The 25,623-nt window shown below is 43.6% G+C and overlaps 1 protein-coding gene across 6 annotated transcripts in view; it reads right to left on the bottom strand.

Annotated features, from left to right (window-relative positions):
- TAFA4 (TAFA chemokine like family member 4) overlaps window positions 1-25,623 on the bottom strand; it is a 77,634-nt gene that overhangs the window by 50,579 nt on the left and 1,432 nt on the right. For 3 of the 6 annotated variants that reach the window (XM_084531555.1, XM_084531554.1, XM_084531550.1), the window contains exon 1: window positions 6,383-6,596. The exons of 1 other annotated variant lie outside the window; for it this stretch is intronic. The gene's annotated coding sequence lies outside the window, so the exon portion shown is untranslated. Of the gene's footprint in view, window positions 1-167; window positions 3,071-6,382; window positions 6,597-23,366; window positions 24,067-25,623 lie in introns of those variants that run through there. 2 more of the 6 variants (XM_084531551.1, XM_084531552.1) reach the window with 2 other exon arrangements.

Genomic DNA, 25,623 nt, shown 5'->3' with positions numbered 1-25,623 from the left:
CACAAAAATGCTGTGGAAACTGTTATATCTAGAAAAGACGCCACCACAGTGCAAACAGATTTCCACATGATTACTTGAAACCTCCAACAAATTGAACCAGAGGTTATTAAGGACAGGGTGAAATCCTTCACTGTCTTCATAAAGATATGGCCAAGGAATCCAGCTACCTCAGAGCAGAGGGTCTGTAGGGCTGCATCTGTAGGATTGTGTCTGTGTCATCGATGTATTATGGCTCCCTCTGATGCTTTTGGCTCCCAGCACCACATCTCATGCCAAGCCCACCTGTACCCAGAAGCTACATTTCCAAGTCACTACGTGGAGACAGTTTTGCAGCAGTACTGATGCACGTTCCACAGAATAATGAGCTCAAACACTCCATTTCATAGGCATTCGAGTCTCTTTGCTTTTATTGTTTATATTTGTTCTCTCACTTCTATCCCTGGGCTCAACTTGACCTTCTGCTATTGAAAACATGACACAGTGCAATTTGTGAGAGTAATAATAATGTGGTCTTCAGTGACGGAGGGATCACAATAACCTTTTCTCATCTTCTCCTGCCACTCCTTTCATTTCACTCTTCCTTTGATCAATTAGAAATTTGCTTTTAAGAAAGTTACACTATCACATTGGAGGGCAAAGCATCTCTGGGGTCATAAAGGCAGGTAAGCAGATCCCCTTCAGGAGCTTAGGACAGAAAAGCCCCTGGCTTCCCACACACAGTTCCTTTCTGTTCAGAACACCATGAGAAACCAGAGTAATTGATGGAATTAAAGAAGTACCAGGCCAGCAATCTATAATTAATCACATTTTACTCTGTCTTCATTTTCCAATATACAGTTTCAGAATGAGCCAAAATTGTAACACAGCACTTATAATCAAAACAAAATGTGAGTAAAGAAATGTCTTAAGACAAAGCACTACCATCCAATATTAAGCCTCTTATTATTAGGTCTTTTACATGTAATATGAACAAAAAATCACTGTGCCTGAAAAGATTTATTGAGAAAAACAAAACAAAACAAGCAAACAAGCTTTTCAATATAGTGGTATATGAAGTGGTTGTGCAGTACATTTTTATCCCTTTCATAATAGGACAGATAGATAAATATATTCTTACAGCGTTCTTGTAGAAATCAATATTTCGATAAACTAAATTTGGTTTGGGAGTTTCTTTGTTCCATAACTTTTATTGAGAGAAGGACAAAATAAACTTTAGATGCACCTACAGGTAAACACTAACTTTAGTGTAACCTACTCTGGAAACATGTGTTAAACACTGGTTAAAGACAAAGAAGCATTGATTATTCTAACTCATTGTAATTAAATGGATACAGCATAAAAGGCAGATAATACTGCCACCAGCATATCTCGGGGCTTTCTGATGCCTTGCAGGCAGCAATATTTCTTAGGAGAATAGGGTTGTTTGAGGGAACTGTAAGGCAAACTGTTACAGAGCAATTCTGAGCCTGAGATACAGCTGTTCCATTTCAATAAAACATGGAGAACAGAACAGAAATGAGAGTCTCGCCTGGTTAATAACAGTGAAAGGAATTCCAGGCTTCTCATGACGAAACCATCTTTTGTGCGTGTTTTGTGACCGATGGTTTTAATGCCGGCCCCCGCATCGTTTCAGGGCATAGCACTGCTTTGAAAAGAAGAGCTGCTTATTTGCAGAGCGCACAAACAAGCGAATCACTCCTGACCTGCTGCACCAAGAGCTCTACTGGGGCAGCGGGGCCTGCAAGGGCAGCCACCCACCCTCCTGCTAGCCACCTGCAACCAAACCCTGCGAGCAGCTTTAAAACAATAAAGATCAGCATCGCCTCCCAAGAGGCGCCAACACAGCTGAAAACGACATGTGTTTTGTGGATGAAGTTCCTGACCTCAGCAGATCAGGGTAAATTTACTCAGGAAGGATTTGAACAGAAGTTACCCATGGAAAGCAACCTCAGAAAGAAGGGGGTTGCTTTTATACAGTGAGCTCTAGCCAGGAGGCAGTGGAAACCCCACCACCATTTCTACCCAAGCTCTAAAAACAAAGGGAAAGGAGGAAGGGTGCAAGGAGAAGGGCCCCATGTTCACAGCATTTACATGTGGGCTGGCCATGAACAGCTCCTGCTTTGCACGTCAGTCACTCCAGTCCCTGCTTCAGCTCTCCTGGGTCAGCATTTAGAGCATCTGCACACCCAAACTAAGTCTCTGGGATCTGGTATCCAAAGGAAATTGCAATGGCCGCGTATGTTCTAGGACTAAGGGACTGCAGCCTGTCTCTGTGGCCCCACGCTCCAGTAAAGGGGGTATAAATAGCATTGTCCTGTGCTACAGAAGCATTGCAGGAGCAGCTACAATAAAAGCCTCAAGTTATTTGGAAATTGCATGGGCGCGATATAATTCCTTTGGCAGATGGAATAAGATTGCATTTTAAAGTAGGTACTATTTCCTACCAATATTTACACGTTGTAAAATACTTCTTACAGCTACTTTCTGTAAAGGATAAATTACCAAAGCATTTTAAGCCATCTCTTATAATAAGCTATTAAATAATTTAGAGGATCTCCGTCCATTAAATATTTAAAAGGCTTTAATTTCTCCATTCTCAGTAATTCCTCGTTTAAACCAAAGATAGCGCATCCCTTAAAAGATGTTTTCTGTAAAATCACAGCTAAGAAGGAAGCAGATGTATGCGCTACATGCTTCATGGGGCAAAGCACCGGCCACTCAACCCTACTGCCAGCCCAGTTAAACTCCGCTGTCCTTCAGTTTCTTAGAAGAGAAAAAAAAAATAGTCCATTTTGTTTAATTTAAAAGCACTGCTGCTTGAGTTGGAGGGGAAATAAAGATGAAATTGAGCCAGGAGCAACAGCAAACGCCTCCTTGTCAATTTCCACCTGTCACCACCAGCTCCCTCACACAGAGGGCCAGTTTTGGGGCTAATGACCACTGACGGGATGGGCACTGATCACCCATTTACCCCACAGAAAAAATTTGTCTTCCCCCCCGACCCGGGGGCAGGAGTCCCCCCTCAGGGGACGGCGGCGCCCATGCCGCCTCACGGCCCCGGGAGGGCGGCGGGGACGTGGCGGGGACATGGCGGCGCCCCCCGGCGCTGAGGGGCGGCGCGGGCGGGCAGCGGCTCTGCCGTGTGGTGCTGCTGCCCTCTGGCGGCCCCTCGGCGGTTAAGTCAGGCCCGGCCTGCCACAGGATCCAGCGAGGAGCTGTGGGGCACGTCCAATTCTGTCACGCCTCAGAAATCTCATTAAAGCCCATCCGGACACCCTGCACCCAGGGCTCCGTGGCAGCCAGCTCGTTGTCCCCTGCTGAGCCCTCCTAGCGAGGGATCCCTCCGAGGCTGCTGCAAAGCCTCTCATCTGCAAGCGCTCCTTTGTGCGAGAATGAGCTGTCCATGCAAATTAAGTTTTGTCATTAATCATACTAACACGCTGCTGTCACCGCATTCCTCCGGTCACCCTCCCCTCTGGAGCCACGCTGCTGGCCACTGTGTGGGGAGACGGGGTCCAGGGGCTGCCCCACAGGCTGCTCCCCTCTCCCCCGGGTCCTCTGCAGGCCCCCAGAAATTTTCCAAACACTTTCCGGAGATTTTTTTTCCCCCATTTCCATTTTCCAAATTTTCATGTCGCAGCCACAGGTGAGTTTGGCTTGATCTGAAGATTTCAAGTGGCAGCAAATTCACCACAGCACAGTTACTCCAACAGTTAATTAACCTCACTCTAAACACTGCACCTTATTTCTAATCTGAATTTGTCCAGCTTCTGCTTCCAGGCACCTGATCTCGTTAGGCTTTTTTTCCTTCTCCTCTGCTATCAGGTACCGCTGCCCACACACGGCACTTGCAGCCTGTGGTCAAGTCCTCACTGAGCAAACTTCACATAAGTTAGATGGAAGAAGCCTCTCCTTGGAAGTTTTGCACTATTAAAACCATCGCGCAGCTCTTCTCTGCATTGCTGCTGATTTCTCAGTGTCAAGTTTTTTGAAGTGAACATCAGAAGGTAAAGTAACCAGAGAGACTCTTTATTAATACCACAAAAAGAGGTAACAAACTTTCCAGTTTTTACCTAACAGCTCTTCTTTTCAGCACCCCACAGGGACAAGCCTGGTTCTTAAAGGCATCAGTTCTGCCCATCCTTACTCACATTAACACCAGGCAAACTGAGAATGGACACAAAGCTATGCACATAGTAACATGAGGTCACTGTCACAGTGCAAGAAAACAAAACTTCTACTGGTACCAGTTCCCAGAGTCAACATCAACTTTTCTACTGTATTTTCTTCCCTGCAGGTATCACTGAGGGAGCTCCGATCATATCAAGCTCCTTAGCATAAAGCAAGTTGAAGTAAGAAGGCTCTTTAGACAATAAGAACATTAGTTAATTGAGGGGCACCAAACTGTAGGTGTGTTTACTCCGTTTTAAGAAAGCCAGGCACATAAAATTCCCTGGGAGGCAGTGGCAGTTCCCAGCACCTCTCAGACATCAGCAGGCTCCTAACTGGCATCACCTGCAATTTCTGAAGTGCTTTTTTACGACATCAGATTCCATTCATGACATCAGCCTCTGCTGGCGGCCCCTCGGTCTGTCACCACCAGTCAGCACTTTCTGCAGGAATATTTCAAATCCTGACTTAACAGTAACTGAGGGAGGCAGGAAGGAAAATAAAACAGTACTGTGAGAGCTAAAGGAAATAAAACTCATAGCTTTATAAGAAGGGAACACTGAACTGCTGCTATATCCACATAGCATGAGGTATTGAACCCACCAGCAGTGGGGCGATTCACACAGACATCCTGTGTGCCATATGTTTAGGTGAGATGTGTCTGTCTTCATCAGTATTCAGAGCTCTCTCTAGGGTATGTGTCTTCACTATCTCCTTTAGAGGTGAGATAAACCTTCCATCCATCCTGGACATGTTGAGCAAATGACTTGGGAGGGTTGTAAAAATATGCCAAAGACACCCTAGTTCTCCATCTCAATTGCTGTACTCTTCTCCAGTCAATTCTAGAGAGTAAGAAGCTGAGTTGTGTGGATCCTCTGCTGGAAAGTGTTCTTAGACTCATTTTTAAGTGGGAGTTTGTAGCCTTCAAATTTAATCTGGTGGAGCTCAGGGCATGCAGAAGCAGTAACAGTAGCATGCAGAATCGGAAAACAAATTCAAGCAAGGGATTGAGGGTGAGAACTAGAGGACTTCTAGAAGCTCTCAAGTTCACAGAGTGTAAGGAGGAGCTTTAAATCAAAGCTGTTGCCACCTCTGCTGAGGCAAAGCAAGTCAGGTGTCTACTTAGAATCTGATGCAGTGCAAACTACAGGGCCTAGTTCAGGTCCCCTCCAGGCAGGGGAGCAGTAACTTCTTCAAGTACATTAACTCGAGCACCTGTGATCCCCAGAACACAGTTTTCAATTTTATTTACATGGCAAGTATAACTAGCAGACAAGTTATACTGGCACGAATAACTACTCACTTGCAGTCCAAAAATATGATCTCTGTGTATGAGAAGATCATATAAATGAGATAGAATCTCATTTAGAAATTGAATTTTTAGGAAAAACATTTTAGAGCCTGCTCTCTCATCTCAAACTGAGCCAACATCTTTCCTTCAGGAAAAATTCTGCCGAGACCAACAGGACTACTCAGAAACTAAAGTACAGCTATTACAGCTGTAAAGCAAAGACAGAATATACCCTTTTCTCCATATAGCATTATTTATTATTCATCACCAGCCTACAAAGAACCCTGCTGCCAAAGTAAACACATGAAGTGATAAGTATTTTTTTTAAGTTTCATTTTTAATGTTGCACAGACTTCCCAACTTGGACAGCAAACACAGGATATCTCCTCATTACAGTCCAGAGTTCCAACTCTTTTAACTACATTTATCAGAGAGAATTTTTCATTGTGATTATCCAGGTTCTTTCAGGCCCTCACTGCAGCCCATGAAACAGCTCAAATTCTTTCCCACCCCCTGGTGTATGGCCTACTTAAGAGATGGGAAGAATTGCAGTTGCTGCGTTCAAGAAAGCACAGGAATTGCCTCAACCCTGTTCAAAGAGGAGGCAGAGTGGAGGCAGTGCCCCGCTCCACTCCCAGCTGACCTCTAAGGAGCAGAGCAGTACTCTTGTAAAGCAGGCAGCACACCGAGAAACAGGTCTTTGAAATAAATCTCTCAGCAAAACGTTTCAGACAAAACAAATATGCATTTTCCCCTACTATAAACTTTGCCTACCAGGTAGAAAAGCAGTAAAGTGGCTGCACAAATTATCTCAAGCAGTAAAGACACTTTCTTGTACTCTGGATTGATGTAGGAATTTGATTCATTTATCCCACAGAAGTAAAAGAAAACAGATCCATAGCTACAGAGCAAATCACTCACCTCTCTTCCCACTCATCATGGACCCGGGTGAGCTAGCTAGTGCTTTTACAGAGATCATTTGGACAAGGGATGGAAGGGAAAAAGGGGCCCCGTGTCCATTTGTACCTCTGGATAAGGCACTGGGTCCCAGATCTGCCTGGTTTCTGTCTTGCTCTGCCAGGGCTGGGTTCACATGCAAGAAGCAGACGATCATCAGCTGTAAGTCACCATTCACATTAAGACCAAGAAGCAACTCCAAGGAAACTGCATGACAATTAAAAGATTCAGAAAGCATGCTCGTGAAGAATATTTGAAGTAGCTGTGCTCGTTTGGTGAAGAAAAGTATTTATTAGAGATGTAACAACCCTCTCCTCAAAGAGGTTTGCTTTATAGAAGAGTGTGATTTAAAGAAGTGGTTCTCTGTAGCTATTGCAAATACCATAAAAAATTGTTACCAGTGCAAAGATAGTTTAGTGTGTGTATGGGGAGAAACTTTCTATCTAAGTGTGGGAAATGAGTGGGACAAGCTGCTCAAAGAACTCACGGAGTCTGCTCCACTGGAGTTGTTTTAAATTACCACTTTAACACCTACAGGATTGCCAAAGCTGCCTTCTGCACGCACAGGGTGGGATTACATGATGCTCAGGGGCTGTGCAGGGACTATGTCCCCTTTATGCCTCAGAACCCAGACCGCAGACAGTCATCAAGCTTACATCTGTCAGAAATTATTGGAGGAAAATAGTGGCAGAAAGAAACTGAAAACACCTACACCTATTTGAGTTTGCCATGCAGACCTGTGAGGCTGAGAAGATTTATGCAACTAAATCCAGTTCTTTGCAAGTCTACTGCATTAGAGTATTATGTTATCTTCCTGTTCCCTAAAACACCTCACTCATGGTAAATAGTTACAGCACATCTCCTCATGCTTCCCCCTAAGTCCCCACCAGGCCATGGTGCTGACAGGGTCTGTCCATTTCTGTGTCACCAGTGTAATCTGATCTCTGCTTTCATTTCAGTTCATGAAACTCTCCTCCAAGAGAAAAGCACAGAGCAGCTCGGTTTGCTCTTAGAGCGCAAACATGCTTTATGAGCAGTGGATGCACATTGGCTGATGAAGAATCCCAACTGTCTGGGTATATGGGATAATTGTTCCACTTGGGACTCATTAGCTAATTGTTAAAAGATTCTAATGAAAAGCATTTCATAAATACAGCACTAAATTTCCAGAAGTGTAATTATGGACCGAACGCACATTTTTAGCACCTGTGTTATCAACTACACAAGCCAATAGCAAAATATCTTGTGCTGTGCTATTTCTGTTTTCGCTCTCAGTCACAGGGTAGTGCACAGGATAACTACCAGCAAATTGAAAGGTAGCATTTTTAATATTCCTATTTTTGTACAAAGATAGCGCAGTCAGCTTGAGATTGGCTGGAGATTCTGCCAGCATACAGAATCTCTTATGGCAATAATGAAGAACAAAACTTGGATAGGAGGGGAAAAACACAGACCAAGGAGCTATAACCCAACTTCCCGATCTTTTATTGTCACTTGACTTCAGTACCCCTGGGCAGCCTTCCTACTTGGTATTAGAAAAAGTTTTCTTATCAAACCCTGCTCCTCAAATTATTTTAAAAAATCACTACTTCCTCTACTGACTAGAAAAATCCCAGATCCAGGTACCTGACCTGTCAATTCAGGAACTGTTAGTGTAAATTAGTTAATTAATATCATTCCTCATTTTCTGTAATTCAGTGATAGAGACAAAACACTGCTAATATGCCAGCAAAGCATTTGTATGGCATGAAGATTTGGAACTATACCAATAAAACAATTGCATTTTAAAGAAGAACCTAGTCTTGTTCGATCTTTGTCCTAGTTAAATAAATAAAAGCATGTTCAGAACCAGTCTCAAAGTTGTATTTACCTTTTTCTGGCTTGGAAGCACCATGTTGGATGGAAGTACTGACCATCACAGAGGGCATCCCCACTGTACACAGCTCTGTTGGAGCTGGGGTAACAGCTTCTATTCCAACACTGATTGCACCATCTTAATTCCTGAGTTCTGACCTCTGCTCAGCCTTGCATCATGGAGAAATATCTGCTGTTTGGAGCAAACTGGAGCACCATCATCGCTGTAAAGGCACAGCACAGCTGGGTTTAACTCTCACTGAGTTCAAGATTTTATTGTGCTCTTCAGGTACCAGGAGTCTCATAAGGTTTTCTGCATCCTGCCAATTGCCTACTACTAAGTCAAAAAGAAGAATGAGCAGATATCTGTTAATTATCTCCTGAGCCATTGGTCCTGTGGCACTGGAATCAATATTACATTGCCAGAAATAAAAGCAAATTTTGAAAGTGGAAAGACCTCAGAAAGATGAATTGCTTTAGATGTGTAAGCAGCATGCCCTAACTGGGTTAGTTTCCCCAGCAGATCACTGGCATGTACATGGAGTGACTCTACCTTTCCCCTACATGCCCTTGTCTTTCTCCTTGTAACCAGAAAAAAATCCCTGTATCAATATGAATATGACAGGTAGTACACTCTCTCCCAGATATTTTCATTTCCAGCAGTACCAGGTGCTGCATGCCCTGATGCATTTCAGAAGTCCCATTATTTACATTCTGCTTCCTCCCCCCCAGAAATGATTGCCGTTGTCTCTTCCTCTTCCAGCCCAATCCTTCAGGCCTCCTTCTCCATCCCTCCTCAGCCCTATGTCTTGTTTTCGTAGCAGCTCTTCATGCTCCTCTGGGAAGCTCACCTGCTTGGCAGCAGCATGTGAGAGCATCAGGAGAAGGGCTGGCAGGCAGAGAAAGAAACCCCACTGGAGTTCATGCACTGATCAATAGCAAAAGAAGGTCTCCCCATTTAAAGGAGGTTAATCATCTACTGGCTGCTGTTTTCATCTTTTCACAGGCACGAGGAAGCCAGATAGAGCTCTGAAAAAGGAGCACACCTCAAAAGAACAGTTTTAAGCACCTTCTTATCACTGCTGAGACAGGGTAGCAGCAGCTGCAGCAAGCTGGTACTGCTTTTCAAAAGCAGTAAGAGAAGGGTGTCAGCATGGTGTTACCTCTCGAGCACCTGAAGTGTCAGAGAAGACAGAAGCCGGGTCCTCCTTCTGGTACCTGTCACAGCGGAGGGAACAGCATGTTTCCATACAGGAGGCTCAACCAGCTACCCTGACCAGAGTGAGACCCCAGCCAGACTTTGAATCAGTAACAACATGTCCTCTTCAGAATAAAGCTAGAAAATTTCTCCTTTCTTGAAAATAGAAAGACATTTTTCACAAAGCTCACAGAAGGCTGAACCTTAAGGCTTTCAGTTCCCAATCTGCCTCGGATGGATTTTTGTTTCTATATTGTCCCTTCACTCATGCACAAGCCACCTCATGATCACATAACTGTGTGTGATTGATGGGAGGAGCTGGGAGGAGGGTAAGTGGTATAATTTTGCTTATGCTTTGAAATGCTCAGGGTTGGAAAAGAAGTATGAGGTCTCCCTCACTTTCCCATGATTATGATTGCCTTAAAAATGCAAGATCTGTTGAAAGTAATAAATTGTTGGTTGTTTGTTTAGTTTCAGGGTAGACAACAATCAGCTTTTAATCAATTTTTCATCACCACTGGAGAGCTATTAACTCTCTTAAAATAATTAGAAAACAGAAAAGAAAAATTTCCTCTAATTATTTTTATCCATGAACTGAGACTTCATGAATAAAATCTCAAGACTAATAGACACATACACACACAAAAAACACCTAGGTGGCACATCTACTTCACTTATTTAACATGAGATACTGTTTGCCAAAGAGATGGGGAAGAAAAAGCAGAACCCTACTTAGATTTCACAAAGCCTGTCTCAGCAAGCTCTGTCCAAAGCTTTATCTCAGCCTGTGGTGAGCACTGATTGACTCATACACCTTGTCACTGCAACTTTCTAGCAGCTTTTCCCACCAATAATCCCCTGAAAATATACCCTCAGCATGCCTCCTTCAACCCTTTTGTTGCATACTCCCTTACCAACACACCGGCTGTAGCTCAAATGCAGCTGTCCTTAGAGGAATACAAGTTCATGAGCGCCTCGCTAGATCCCAAGACAAGTTTTCAACAGACATTTGCCTTCTGGGATGGTGGCCAAAGTCTTATATTTTCCTAAGTTACAGTTAAGAAGGAAGCAAACCTTGGTAGGAAGACTGGGAGACAGACATGCTTTATTGTTATATTGCAGGAAACCTGTCCTCAAACCTGAGAAAAGATGCCCTTCTTGACAGTAGGCATGAGTCAAAAATACTTCTCAAATCTAGTAAGGGCTACCTGAACAGAAATGTAATGGACTGTAAAAAACAGATCAGACTGGCTTATGGATTTTAAGGGATGACTAACTAAAGTGTGTGAGGGACTGAGCTAATTAAATAGTCCCCAATCAGGACCACAGTGACTGCATTTTATTTTATTTTTTCAATTTCCTATTGGAGATGAATTGTGATTCACTTTAAAAAGGGATTCTTCTTGTAAATCGATCAGTGTTAGACCCATTTGACCTACTAGTGTCTCTTTAAAGATTGATGAACTGAAACACAAAAGTGAAACTCTCTCACTTTAACCGTTCCCATCTGAATTTCCTGCACAATGAGATACATTTTGAAAGAGTCCCGTGGAATGGTTACATCATGAATCAAATTTTTCAGGTTATTGCACAAAGGATTTCCATAGCCTGGCAATATGCAAGGCAACCACACAACCTGAAAGAAAGCAAGGATAGTCACAGGACTGTTTTAGATGAAAATCTGCTGTTATTAAAAATGCACTACATCTCGGGGACCATACTAGGAATTTCATAGACCTTTCACTTTAACACTGATTACTAATTAGATGCAAAACATAACCACTAATGGAGGAAAAAATAATAAGATCCAGAAAATCACTTACTAGATTTACTTTTCCCCCTCTCCGGGTGAAACCCCTTTCTTGCAAATGACAAGCTTCTTGGCCATAATTAGCACAACCACAATTAAGCTGATGGCTTTGAGCAAATAGGATAAATACTTGGGTAGTTCTGTTCAGCTTCATTCAAATTGTTTAATTTTGAGGAGGTGTTTGCGAGTATGAAGAGGTTTATAGCATCTTTATAGCAGAAATGCAGCGTAACTCGCTTCATATACAGGCACCACTGCTTAAAACAGAGTAAATGTCCACTGGGGGTGTGGTTTATCATTTTAAATTATTTTTTGCACTCAAGCCAAAAACAGTTGGGTTCTTAAGCCATGATTTTGTTCTTTTTAATTTGACTCAAGCGTACAGGACTTCCTCATTATTTCTCTGCTCGCAGTACCACCATCCAACTTATTACCTGCAAAGAGCAGTATCACATGAATAATCTACCGCCTTTTGAACCTGAGGGCTTCAACATCTGATCTCTGAGAGTATGAAAAATTTCAAATTTAATAATGGAATATCCCTGTGATAGTCACTCTAACTGGAAAGTAATAGCTTCTGAAGCTTCCTGTTTTCTATTCAGAAGGATTTAGGGTCAAATAGATCAGCCGATGACAGCGCATCCTCCTCCAGCAAAGATGCAGAAGTGTGGAGATGAAGAGCAGGCTGACTACTGCATGGAGAGCCACGGCCCTCATTCTCTGTGTCAGCATTCAGGCTAGAAGCGTGAGTGTTGTACCGAGAAGACAGCAGACTGGGGTTCAGCATCGGCATTGTTGCTCCATGCTTGGATCTGTGCTGGGCTAGCTGAGCTCTCTGCATACAGCACTCAAGCCTGGCTTAAGCACCAGGACCCCTTGAAGGTGTCCTCCACCAGAGACCACCCATGTTCTCACATCCATGTCCCAGCTGCAGAACCACTACCATACCCTGTGTCTATATGCTGCATAGCATAGGAAAAAAAAAATGGTTCAGGATGAAAGGAAAAATCCCAGCATTGTTCCCCAGGTACAGAAAGACCAATAAGAGTACATCTGCTGTGACAGGGTAAGTTTCAGCTGAATTCGCACAAGTAGCAGGATATTTATTTTTTTTAAACATCTCCAAGAAAGATCTGCTGAGCACCTTGTAATAAAAAATAAAGCCAGACCAGACTTGACAGGTTTGCAATTAATTTTCCTTGGCTCTTATTTACATCTTTGATCCTGGCAGTCTTTCTCTTCTGAATGAGAAACACGGGCTCCCATTCGTAGTTCCTAACGTAGCAAAATCCATAATGTGGCAGGTGTTTGCTACTCATTTCATTGACATGAGTTTTATGTTTAATCAAAAGCTGAAGCAAGACAAAATTAGTAAAACAAGATAAACCAAAGCAAAGCCTGAAACACCGGTCTATGCTCAACTCTTCACAGTTTGGCAGGGAGCTGCTGGGTAACAACCTCAGAGAAAGATTTGTGTGCCGAGGACCAAATCACCCACTGTACTGTCAAATCATCCCATGAATGCTTCTAGACAAAGACATCCTAACAGACTTCTCAGGTCACGTCCTATGCACCAATACCTTAATTTTAAGGCACTGTCCAATCCCTTCCCATTATAAGCATGGCCTACCTACAACACACCCCTCCTTCCCATTATCCAACTAAGTTTCTTCAAAGACAGCAGCCAAGACTGTAGGAGAAGGCAATATCTGAAAATCTTTGTGAACCATCTAATGTCTTATGCTAGGAAGCTAACAGCTGTCTAGAAAATATAGGAATAACTAAATTTCAAAACAACTGTTGGACAATGCAATTGCAACAGAGAGGCAATGACCCAAGGACCTGAAGCAGAAGCTCAGCCATGCTTGTCATTTGATGTATTTGTAGCGGCACTGAGACTTGAGAAAATATATTCTGAAAAACAGGATCTTCAAGCTTGAAAACCAGCATGACTTGGGAGTCACTTAGAATTTAAGCATGAGAATTGTGAAAGTTTTATTCAAGGCAAATTGCTCTGCACATCATTATTCCACCAGGGAATCTGCCTGTGGAATTTTTGTGGATGCGCTCTGTATTATGTGAGGGGGGAAAAATTGTGATAGAGAAGGTCATTTATCTATTTATCTGCTCCTTTAATGAGTTCAGCTACCATGTCTTAAGAGAGCAGCTCCTTCTAACAACTCCTCCGGGAGCAGTGGCCACCCAGAGCACCCAGCCAGTCTGGCACACACTCAGAACCTCCCAAATGCCTTTATTCTGCACTGTGGAGCCAGTTGCCCCATTGCAGCAACAGGACTCTGTCCTGACAAGGGGTACATGATACCAGAAGCAACACTGGATGAAAGACGGAGGCCTTGAGACTTCCCTTCTTCATCACGAGTAATTTGTAAAGCTAGTACAAAAAAAAAAAAAAAAACGCAAGAGTTTGAGCCTGGTTCAAGTATTCATAGCACGTGATCAAAGAGAAGAATTTGCTAGTCACTGGAAAAACAATCATAACCTACCTTCCACCACTGAAGGCAAAGCCTGTAAATATTACTATTGATCAGAGTAGGACTATTTTCATCAGGATGCATTGCATTGGACATTAAATATCTGCAGAGGCAAGGCCTATGCAAGTTAACGTTGGAACAGATAGTTCCAAGGATTTACCATTCACAATGCATGAGCAATTTGCAAAAGAATAATTCACAGAAGACACTATACTAAACCATACTAAAAATTAAAGGAAAGTATATCAGAAATGGATTTTATGTAATATTCCAGGTTATGTTACAGCATATTGACATGTACAACAAATTAAAACAGTTAACTCATCTTACTACCTTCTACTGATAATTTTTAATTAAGTCACTTATCTTTATCTACATATTTAAAAATTTAAATCTTTCATTATTCATCTCTTAAAGAAAATCGATGTTGTCCTGATTTGCTACAGCTCAAACAAGCAAGCAGTATTAGCTAAGATAAGACAGCCTAATAGAAAAATAATTCATTAACTTTATTAACAAGCCCTAAGAAAATGCTGCTGAGGAAGTTTTCCTACTCCTAGAAGTCTGAATTATGAACCAGACTTAATGGTGTTCATTGTGGCTGAAATACATATTACAGATTTTAAAAATATATATTTGTAAATAGAATAAGAAAATGGGAAAACTATTAAAAACTATTAGAAGAGCTCAATAATATGTTTTAGAGAATTCATCCCTAATACTAGGTTATATTATAAAAACCATTATCAAAAAGCTTCATAGTCAGGAATGAATTAAGAGACTGGAAGCTAATCTATAGCACTGGTTAGATGCGAGTGTCTAAATGCCTGTCCGCTGTACAGCTTCGAACTATTTGCACATCAAAACAGCCCCTGGTTTTACACTTGGGATCCTAAAGCTTTATAAAAGACACCGAGAAAAGAGTAAACTTTGAATCTCGGTTTCTTGAGAAAGCAGACTTTTTCTAGTCATCTTAAGTGTCCTTTTCTTCTCAGGGTGACCTTAACTTTCAGATTTGTAAAATGGTTTCCTCTTGTGTTCAATCCTACTGTGTAATAAATTTTAAAAATGACTATTTATCTTCTTTAATATATTAGTCATATGTAGCAGGAGAAGCCTCTGTGGGGATTTTTGCTATTGAGTTTGCTCCAGCTTAAGTCAATGCTGATTTAGAAAAAATAACTTACGCTTAGTAACAAACAATCATGAATATATTTATTGGAATAACATCTTTCCATTCTCCCCCAGCAGCATGTTTAGTTTATCATTTGCAATACTATATATCGGTGTATATTTACAGTGACCGAGGCAATTTAAAAGCAATGCCCATCTTACATAGCCCACCTTATTACACTTCTACAAGCCTGATTCTCTAGTATTTGTAAAACAGATCTGATGGTTCAAAAGAAATGTAAATGAAATGCAGATTACCCAGGCAGGTATAAGTTACATTTATTTGTGAAAAGCAAGAATCAGTGCATTGCTCAAAAATTGCCTGTTGCAAAAGTTATATTTAAGCAAGTTTAAATGTTTCGAGATTTTGTCTAGCTAATCATGACCTCAGCTGCTTGCACCATGTAATGACAATAATGAATAAACATGCTGTGCTTATGAAGAACTAGAACCTAACAAGCTGATCAATTGTTAATTCTATAAAGTGACTAAAACGTGTCTCTACTATCAATAAGTAAATCAGCTTCTATCTGTGGGACTAATGCACCTTGCACATATCCTCCAGCTACCCTGCCCTTCTCTATAATAATGTAATTATCAGTTTGGTCATATTTAAGTGCAACCTGAATGAGATTTATTTTTTTTTATTTTTGTCTTGAGGGTGGAAAAATGGAAGGAAAAATTGTTCGGCTATTTAAAGAGAGACACCACCATTTGTCTGGAGGTTACAGATTTTCCGTTTTCCCTCCAATTAGTAATGCACAATTATTCACTTGAAAATCAATTATTTTAAAATATTATTCTTAAATCCTATAGACTATTATCAGATAGTCATTCCAGAGAAGGTGTCCCTTTAATTATTAAAGCCCTCTGCTCTAAGCCTCTGTAACAAAGAATTTGAACAAAAGACAACAATACTCATTAACTGTAACAGAAGATGCTACTTCTGTAGAAAAAAGCGTTTTAAACAAGATCAGTTTGGCTTTATTCAATCTCTAGCTTTCCTCTTAGACGAGGAAAAAGCAGAAGATGTATCAATATTTCAGCCGTAATACAATTACTTATATTCCAAATATGCTAATTACAAATAGCTGTCCCTCTCGAGTATATTTCCAAGCAAGATTTCACAGTAATAGTTCATTCAGTGCTGAAGATTCTGTTCAAGAAGAGCATGGAAAACACGAAAGTAAAAACGAGTTTTGCTCAAAACACCCAATTTCCTTCTCATTTCTACAGCCATCTGCAAAGAGGCTGGGTAGAGGCAGCTACCTGTTCATCCACCCAACAGCACAGCTCGGCTCAGCCCAGGGCGCAACTAGAGAGCAAGCACAACCTGCAGCATATGGTCGGTGAACGATGCACACCAGCAGGGTAAGTAATTGTATTTAATGTTGCTGCACCTTTTTCAGTGCTGTAAACAGTAATTATTCTTGGAGGTTTAGGGCTTCTACATCTATTCTATTGTTAAACCTAAGTATATATCACAAAAATGCATTGGAAACATCTACAGGAAGGAAATGTTCTGGAGGGAAATGCTATTAAGTATGTGGATAAGCTCAATAGCAATTAATTTCTAACAGTTAACGAACCAAATGAACCCATTCATTTCTCAGGTGGAATGTTATACTAATTCTGCCAGAAATTGGCCCTGCCTCACCTCAGATCCATCCCTCTGTGTCAATTCAATGTGGAAACAGAGGGAGAACCCTTCTTACCTGATACTCTCATAAATTAAGAGAATCTGTGCAGCACTTTTAAAGTAAATTTTCTAACAAAATTTTGGTCTTTTAATTGTCCCTAAAAAGAAACATTTATATAGCTATTCAAAAGCAGAACAGATCACTTCAGCAGCATACCAAAAATATGGGAACAATTCAGCACTAAAATACGTATTTTGCTTTTTCCCTCTTCAGCTCTACTGAAACCTATACATCCTGGAACTGGTAAATATTTCCACATTCAAACCGCCACTCCAGCAGTACCTTTCAGCTAAACAAGCCAATGTCAAATGCTCTCTTATGTTCTTACAGGTAATGGATATCAATGCAAAGGTTCAAAGACGCTGTTTCACTGACTAATGTAACAGGAATACACACAGACAACAATCTTTCTGTATTCCACAGAATTACGAATCCTTTTTCTCAATTCAATGGCCTCTTTTATGTGCAGGTCCACTTGCTGCTGTGGATGTACATTTGGGGAAATTTTTATAGCGCTTGACTTCTAGCCACGGTGCTTCACAGTCATTACACTGACAGTGCTCAGTGCAAATAGCAACACAGTCAACACGAGCCCACCAGGCAGTCAGGATCAGTCTTTTACAGCTATCTGTATTCATGCTGGACCCATTCCAGTGAAATCAGTAAAACTCTCATGGGGTGAGACAAAGCTCTGTATATGCAAAGAGGAAAATGTTTAGCCTCATAACAACACTACTAGCTGACCAGCATTGAGTTCACTGGCTCGCTGCATCCTGATGTTCCTTAAGGAAAGAGCAGTGCCGTGGCCCCAGAGTCAGGTTTCAGGGCTCACCAAGCCACAGCAGCCTCCTCTCTGCTCAGCTCCACAAGCGGGACCAACGAGAGTCCCCTTCCCTGCACAAGGCACAAACCAGGGAGCATCTCTGAGTAATACGGGGCTTGGCCAGTTCCCCCCAGGACCTGATATACACAGTGTGCAGGTGTCAGTGGAAGCCTGCCACAGGTTTCCTCCACACTCTATCCCATGTTGTAGGAACAGGACAACTGGGTGTCCTGAATACAGCCCTGGCATTGACAAGGTCCCTCGCAACATCCAGAAGAAGAGATGACAACAAAGATGACTCCTCCTACCTTCCTGATATTCATATCTGTCAAGCATTTGCCAGGAAAATGGAAGGAAGCAGGCAAGGAGTCAAGCTCACAGGCTGCCTGGATGCCCAGTGAAGGGACCATCACCAGCCACTACAGCTTCTCTATTTCTCTTTTAAAATCATAGGGAAGAAGTAGACCCAAAAACTGATTTAAGTAGAACATATCAACCCCACAACTAGTGTCCAAAAGCATGCTTCTGTCAAAGACCTCAACCACATCTGTTTTATCATTTAAACAAAATAAAAAGTTTCATTTAGGAGTCTAAGTTAAATGAATTTTGTTGAGAAATTACAATATCAATGTATTATATTCATCTCTGAAGTAAGACATTTCTCTTCCTGTCTCCGACATTATTAGCATGTTACAGTGGCTTAAATTAAAAAAGAAACATTTATTTTATCACCCTGATATCAGCTCACTGCAATATAACATTTCTGAAACAGGAAAATATCACAGCTTAGCATCATAAATTCAATACTGCAACAAGATAAATCCTTCCTATTAATGTAAACCGCTGTACTTCACAATATATCTGTATCTGCAATGCACTTCTATTTGCTGATCAGACTATCATAAACACACATAATTCTCATTGAATAATGGAAGCAGCCGAGAAAGCCGAGGGTAACTATGCTCTCTAGACTAAAGCAGCCACAGCCTGGTCCTTCAAACAGATTCACTTGTGCAGGGATGCGCCCGCTTGCAGATGACAACATAAAATACCCTGGTCTCCCCAACTGGAGTCTGGGTGACACAGCAAATGACATCAAAGTGCAGTCCTTAATTACACAGGCTCAGAATGTACACAGAAAGCTTTATTAAAACTCAATATAAATAAATCCAGGAGATGCACTTGTGAAAGACGAGGTACCCTATCAATTAAGAGAATTTCCAAATTTTTCACTGAATACCTGAAATGACTCAGGAAAAAAAGAAATTAATCTAATTTTGTTGAAAAGAAAAATCACTATTTGATGCTGCCTACAACAACTGAGCTTTCTCCTTTTCCCCTTTACACTCAGATTAACACTCTGAAACTGATGCCAAATGCGAATTTGGCACATAGAATAGGGAATGCAAACACATCAAGTAATAACCTGAATTATGCAAATGTGAACCTGAGATTTGCAATGTGTGTTAAAAAGCTAAAACAAGTTGTGTGAACTGGTTTATCCATGTCCAGGCACTCCTGAAATGCTTCTGGTTTAGTTAGCAGTTTCTTGCAGACTGGACAAAAGCCTACAAATCCTTTAAGGGCTAAAGCATCAGTGTCCTGCTCTCTCCTTTTATGAGGTCAGTCCAGAAACAACAAGCCAGGCTGGCCCCAGCTATACCATAACCCTTCCAGTTTTGTAGGACATAATGCACAGCTCAGGCATGCTGCAAGTGGCAGGTTGGAGAGCAGAAAGGGGCAAGAGCTCTGCATCAAGGGCTGGGGACTGAGCTCTTTAATCGGAATTTCACCACCATGTAACACTGAGGCTAAAAGTGCTGCCACTAAATCCTTTCTCCTCATGGTACCTGACTTGTTATTTTAAAGGAGGGAGGGAGAAAAACTGATGCTGCGCAAGGGGAAATATCCTCCAAGGAGAAAGGCCTGACCCCACCAGAGTTTTTATTCCACAGATGTTCTCTGTAAAGTGTAACTGAAATTGAAACACAACAGAAGGGCAATAAAAACAACGGGTCACCTTTTGAGGCACAGAGATACCTGATACTACTTTCCTTCATTTGAGCTTCACTCTGGAGCAGTTGTACTGACTCTGAGGAAGTCAGCCTTTCAGCTTACAGCCCTTCCAAAATAATCAATGCAAATAAATTAACATAAACCAAAACTGTTGAAATCTCCAGCCCTTTGTTCCTCCATATAAGCCTTTTTAGAAAAGCAAAGTCTGGATTCAGTGACATAGCCCAGTAGAAATCCCCATAGCTTGCAAGCATTCAGGACGCTTTGCCACTGCAAAGCAGCTCACGTTGCACTGCCTAACCTCAGGTGAAAGTGTGCTGTGATCTTCTGATCTACCAGGCTGGCACTGGCTTCAAAACAACAGCTTGCATGACGGTTATCAAATTTTTAAAAGGGAAAAAGAGATGCTGAGGAAGTTCTCCTAGTAGACCTTGAGAGGGGGCAAGAAGTTCCAGGGCCATAAACTGTGAGAGTGAGACAAGGAAAATACAGCATGTTGGATGATGAGCATACATACCAAAGAGCTCTTTATTCTGAATACTCTTCCAAAATCCAGGACAGAGCAGAATCCTCAAGACTTTCCTCAGGACAATGGAATGAGGCTTAGCTCTCAAAGGCACCTTGCTGCTCCATATTCATATTTATAAGAAGTTAAAAAAACTTGTCTTAGAGTGTTATTGAAGATTGACATTTGAAACAAAACCACTAGTAGTACTTGTAGTTTGTAGATCTAAAGCTTGAGCTTAGTTCTAGATTAAGGGCTTGATTTTCCATTGGCCAGAGTTACCTGGTATTGCAGGAGCACAGTAATTTCAAGATTTCACAAGAAGTTTTATTCTAGAGGAACCTGATATAATTAACCACTTTCCACAAAATATTTTAGTATTTACCTCTTAAATATACATTTTTTTCTACCACTTGAGCAGTGCTGGCCAGATTTTGCCCTTTTCATTCAAAGCCCAGTCCTTGGTTGGGCATCTTGCCTGAGAACGGACAGCAGGTGTTGGCCCCGGATTAATAAAAGATTGGCATGGGGAGATCAAGAGCTGCTCTGCACAAGTACCTCCAGCCAGTTGCCAATTCAGATCTAATCCAGAGTAGTCACATCTGGGAGGCAATTCCAGGGAGCGCTTGCATGGCGAGACATAAGACTGGGAGAGCTGGTGGATTTAATCTGGTTTTTAGGAATAGATGGAAATCCCAGTGAAGCCACTGGGAATCTTTTCATGCAATTTAAATCATATCCCAGAGCTGGGGCAGCCATCTAGGTAGCCAAGCAAGGATGCCATGGAATATGTGGGCATGAACCCAGGCTATCATCTCTGGACCCTGGCAAGGCAGAAAAGCTCTTCAGTATTGGACTGAAATCTATCAGTAAGCCTCTTGTATTGTTTTGCATGTGTTTTTCTTGTGTAATTAGGAGCTTTTAGCTATCAGAGTACATCAAATCTACACCTTCCACAAGCACTAAGTCACTCAGAAAAACAATAGCAAACATTAGTGTGAAAGTAGAAGGAAAAAAAAAAAAAGAAATCTGCTACAGCATCATCTAAACATAAGACGGTAAGTAATAGCATTAAGGAAAAAAAAAAAATCTATTTCACAGAGATGAAAATCATTACAGTTCTCTAGAGACCCTCTCTCTCTGCAGTAACCCATGTCATTTCCTAGCCAGTAAAAATGTGCCACGGGATATCAAAAGACACTAACATTTTTCTAATTTTAATATTCCCCTAATCCAATAATGGCTTGTTTACTGCTTTCTAATTTAAAGGTAATTCATTAGATGTATCCTGTCACGTTTTATTGGTATTGAAGGCGTAAGGACTGCACACACCTCTGAGGCATGCCGGCCGTACTGCTAATATCCTGCGTGGTTCCCTCGATATAAATGGCTCTCGGTGCCAAGGCACTGGTAGGGGAGCTCACCTGCTTATAAACTATCAACGAAAATATTAAGAGACTTTAGCAATGAACTCCGGACCACAAATTTATGTTCAGCAGTAAGAAGTCCAGAGAACCTGAAGAAGACATTTAAACTGGTAGATGTGATTTGTGTGCAAATCTTGGTGATCCTGACACAAAGGGTCTCGGGCAGTCTGCACTGAAGCCCCCCGCTGACCTGCGGGGACTTGAACAAATCTGCTGTGAAACGATGAAGGTTAAGGAAGCAGAAATGCCCATTTCGGGAGGCAGGCCGAGCTTAATAACATCTGCTGTGATCCTGCAAAAGCTACCCAAGGCAGCTGAGTTTTTAAGTAGCCCTACAGCAACTTGGCAGGGACAGAGGCTGAAGGCTTCAGAGCTGCTGGACCTTGGTGGCACAGAGGCACCGAGGTCCTGGGGTGGAGGCAACAGCACAGCAGGACCAGCAGGCAGGGGATACATGCTGTCCTGTCTGGGGAGCTGCAGCAGCACCCACCTGCCTGCACGGTTTCCCTACAACTCCTCCAACACCAAGTCTGTGCCTACCTCCAGGTGAGCAGCTCTAAGCGGTGAGGAAAGGGAGGCGTTTAGCACAGGTAAAGCTGCTGTGCACATTGCTCAGGCAGCCTTCCTGCCACGAAGGCTGAGAACTCTTTGGCTGGTTATATCCTGCCAACAGCCAGCTCAGTCACACCATATCCATCGATATCAGCAAACTGATATGTCCACCGCCAAGAAACAAAATCTCTGACCCACCAGACTAACCCTACGCACGGGGCTGTTTAACGAGCCCTGCCTATCCCAGAGGGGGCAGCACAAGGAGCCCATGCTCGGAAACCAGCCCCGTTGGCCAAACTTGTGCTGTTCCACTGGAGCAGGACAGGACCACCACGTCAGTTTGAAGACAGTTTGGGTCAGTTTGGGTCCAAACCCACCACCTCATTGGCTGCCGATGATGTCATGCCCGTGCATTAATCCCCAGTGACTGCAGGTTGAACATCGCACGTCTCACACACCATCTACATAACGATGACAAACGGGAGCCTTAGAGGAAATTACTGGAGCAGGGAATAATGCAACTTGTTGAAAGGGGGAAAGTAGCATCCCTTAAATGATTATTTCCAGCTCCTATTGTCCAAGTGAAGTTGGTGGGGTCAGGAAATAACGCACGTCTCACTGAAGGAAGTGGGCATTGTTACTGTTCTATTTTAAAGAAAGTAAATCTTCAGCATCTCCCACTCAGAAAGGTAAAAGTGCCAGCAGTGAGAAACTACCTGATGTGGGAAATGGAAGTATTGCAGAAGCTGTAAAATTGGGAGCTGAAATTAAAAACATTTATAAAGAGAGGGGGGGTGAAAAAGAGTGATATCTGCAAGAGAGCCTGTCCGGCTGCTCACGCCATCCGAATGCCCCGACTCGCTGGAGTAACTACGGCAGCGAATTAATTACCGGACCGGACTAATTACCGGACGCGGGTACAAACGGGCACTGGAGCACCCCCCGAGCCCTGGGAGCGGTGCAGCCCGGCTCCCCCCATCGCGGTGCCGGAGCCGGCTCCTGCCCAGCCGCCCGGGCTCGGCCGACAGCGGCGGCACCCAGCCAGCCCCAGGCAGCCGGGGGAGCGGCTGCGGCCACCAAGTTCCCCGGGGGCCGAGCTCTGCCGCCCCCCAAGCCACCACCACCACCCCCCCCATCCCCTCCCCGCTCTGCCCCCGGCGCCGCTTACCCGGGGGGGCCGCATCCAGCGGGGCAGCGCGGCCGCCTCCCCTCCCGGGCTGCGGGGAGGATGCTCCGCACCAGCTCCGCACCGGCTCCGCACCGGCTCCTCGGTGCCTTCCCTTCCCCTCCCTTCTCTCCAGAGCCGGGTGGCGCTGCCCCGGCTTCTCTCTCCCCCTCCGCTTTTCCCCTGCTGCCCTGGTCCCCCCACCACTCGGCGGATCCTCGCCGAGCCCTGACCTTGTTCCAGCTCCGGCGCTGGGCTCTGCTCAGCCGAGGGATGGGGAAGGAGACGTCGCTTCAGCTCGCAGCAGGAGTTCTCAGCATCTTTTGGAGACGGCTGCAACTTGAGCAGGGGGCAGAGGGGCCGGGCCGCAGCCTCCCCCCGCTCGTGTCACCGTGCGCCACGGTCCCGCTCGCTATCAATAAATGAGCGCGCTCGGAAATGTGCTTGCAATGGAAAAAGTGCAAGATGAGGTTGGGCTGAGAGCGAAGCCGGGGGCAGTGCGTTGCAGCAGCCCCCCAGAAAGGCAGTCCGGCTCTGGCAGCACTTTCCGTGCAGCCTTCCCCAACTCACTGCGAGCCCTCCGCTCCTCCTGGAGCCCCGGTGCCAGCTCCAGCGGTGCTGTCCAAATACACGCTTCAGCGGGAGCCAGGTGCTTAAATACGAGGGAGGGCACTGCCTCGCAACAAGCGGCTGCAGAGCTGAATGCAACCGTGGCCACGCTCCCTAAGTGCTGTTGCGATACAAATCGCCGCCACCACCTAGGACAAGCAGCCCTTAAATTGGAGGAACCACTGGCAATGTGCTGCGCGGAGCAGGGCAGGCTGCTTTTAGCATGAGATCGCTATCGGCTACGGATTTGGAATTGCACATTCAGCTTCCAAGTTGGCCGTGTGCAACTTTTTTAGGCATGCATGTGAAAAACAGTAAAAAAATCTCAGTAGCTTTTAACACCACAGCTCACTGCAAATTAATAAGTCAGTAGCAGGCTCTCAGGCTCTCTTATCTTGGATAAATCTGTTTGGCGTGAAAGAAAGTAAGGGGAAAAAAAAAAAAAGTCTTAGCTCTCCTGCATCTCACGTTAGAATAACCCAGCTAAGCTCTTAGTCAACAGGAGTTACAAAACAGTCCCAATAGGAGGGAACAAGCCCACAGCATCAGATTACTTTTCTCCACGCAGTCCTTACCACCCTCTTGCTCCTGACACAGTCACTCCCCTCCAGTCTTTACTCCAGACCTCTGCGAAGCCAAGAAAAGGGGAAGAAAAAAGGCAGAGATGGGAAGGAGCTCCGAGCTTGCACAAAGGGTTGTGAGATGTGTATCTGGGGAGATAAAAGGGGAAAGAAAAATAAAAAAGGAAAATAAAAAAAAAAAAAAAGAGAGAGAGAGAACTGGATGTGCTGGCAGCAAAGGGGAAGATTTAAGGGACAGGAGACACAAATCAGCAGGAAAAAAAAGGTCTGGTCTTGCTGCCTGGGGAATAATTTGTTGAAAACAGCCTGGCCAGGACATCAGACAGGGATTACGTAGGATTAACGCCCCCGGTGTGTGTGGGTAGAGCAGTTTGCCAGCACGGGTGCTTTTACAACCAAACTGCTGAGCTTCTGGGGACACTGTGCCCCTGTCCTGGTGCTATCCTGTGCTCACGTTCCCCTCCTTACCTGCCCTCATCTCGGGCCAGTCCCTTGGTCTCAGTTATCCCACCCAGACAATGGAGACGGCCACGTTTCTTGTGTGGGGCTGCTGTCAAAATGAATTAAGTGATGTCCAAAGAGTACTTTGAAATGCAGATATTATGCTCACTACTTTTAATGCCTCCAAAGCGGTCTCTAGATATCTCTAAATCCTCAAGATATCCCTGATCAATTCCTGTTTTACAGATGAGGACACCGAGCAGAGGGACGAGTGCTTTAGCCCATCTCTTTTATGTCGGGTTCTGCGGGTCCCCCTGACCTTGCCATGGCTCAGGCTCCTGGTTTCCAGCCCAGAGTGACCAAGCCTCATCCAAACCCCACTCTGCTGGGGACTTAGCACAAGCATTACACATGCAGAGCATCCCCACCGGATTTCTACCCCACTATGCTTCTCCCCATATTTTCCTTCATAGGTGTGCTGGGAGGGAGCAGGCCACAGGAGCTCCGAGTCCCCAGGCCTGTGATCAAATTATCTCTCCCTCTGTCACACATCCTAGTCATCACAGCTGGCGGTCATGCCAACAATATTAACGCTGCTGAGTAGCTTTCAGTTTTGCAATTAGCAAGGTTTTCTGCTTCCCGCAAATAAAAAATAGGCTTGTACTACTTAACGCTGCATAAATGATACAGATACATCCAGGCCCGTGTTACTGTCTCGTTGAGAGGAACTGACATTCTAAGTGCTGTAGATATTTTAAATCTTTTGAAGATTACAATAGTTACAAAGCTCATTATTTCTAAACGTGTTTATCCTTCCCCTCTTTTTTGTTTGCAAAATTAGGCAATGTGCAGTTTAAAT

This window comes from Aythya ferina, assembly GCF_964211825.1.
Source record: "Aythya ferina genome assembly, chromosome: 10".
Taxonomy (NCBI): Eukaryota; Metazoa; Chordata; class Aves; order Anseriformes; family Anatidae; genus Aythya; species Aythya ferina.
This window is presented reverse-complemented; position numbering and strand designations above follow the sequence as displayed.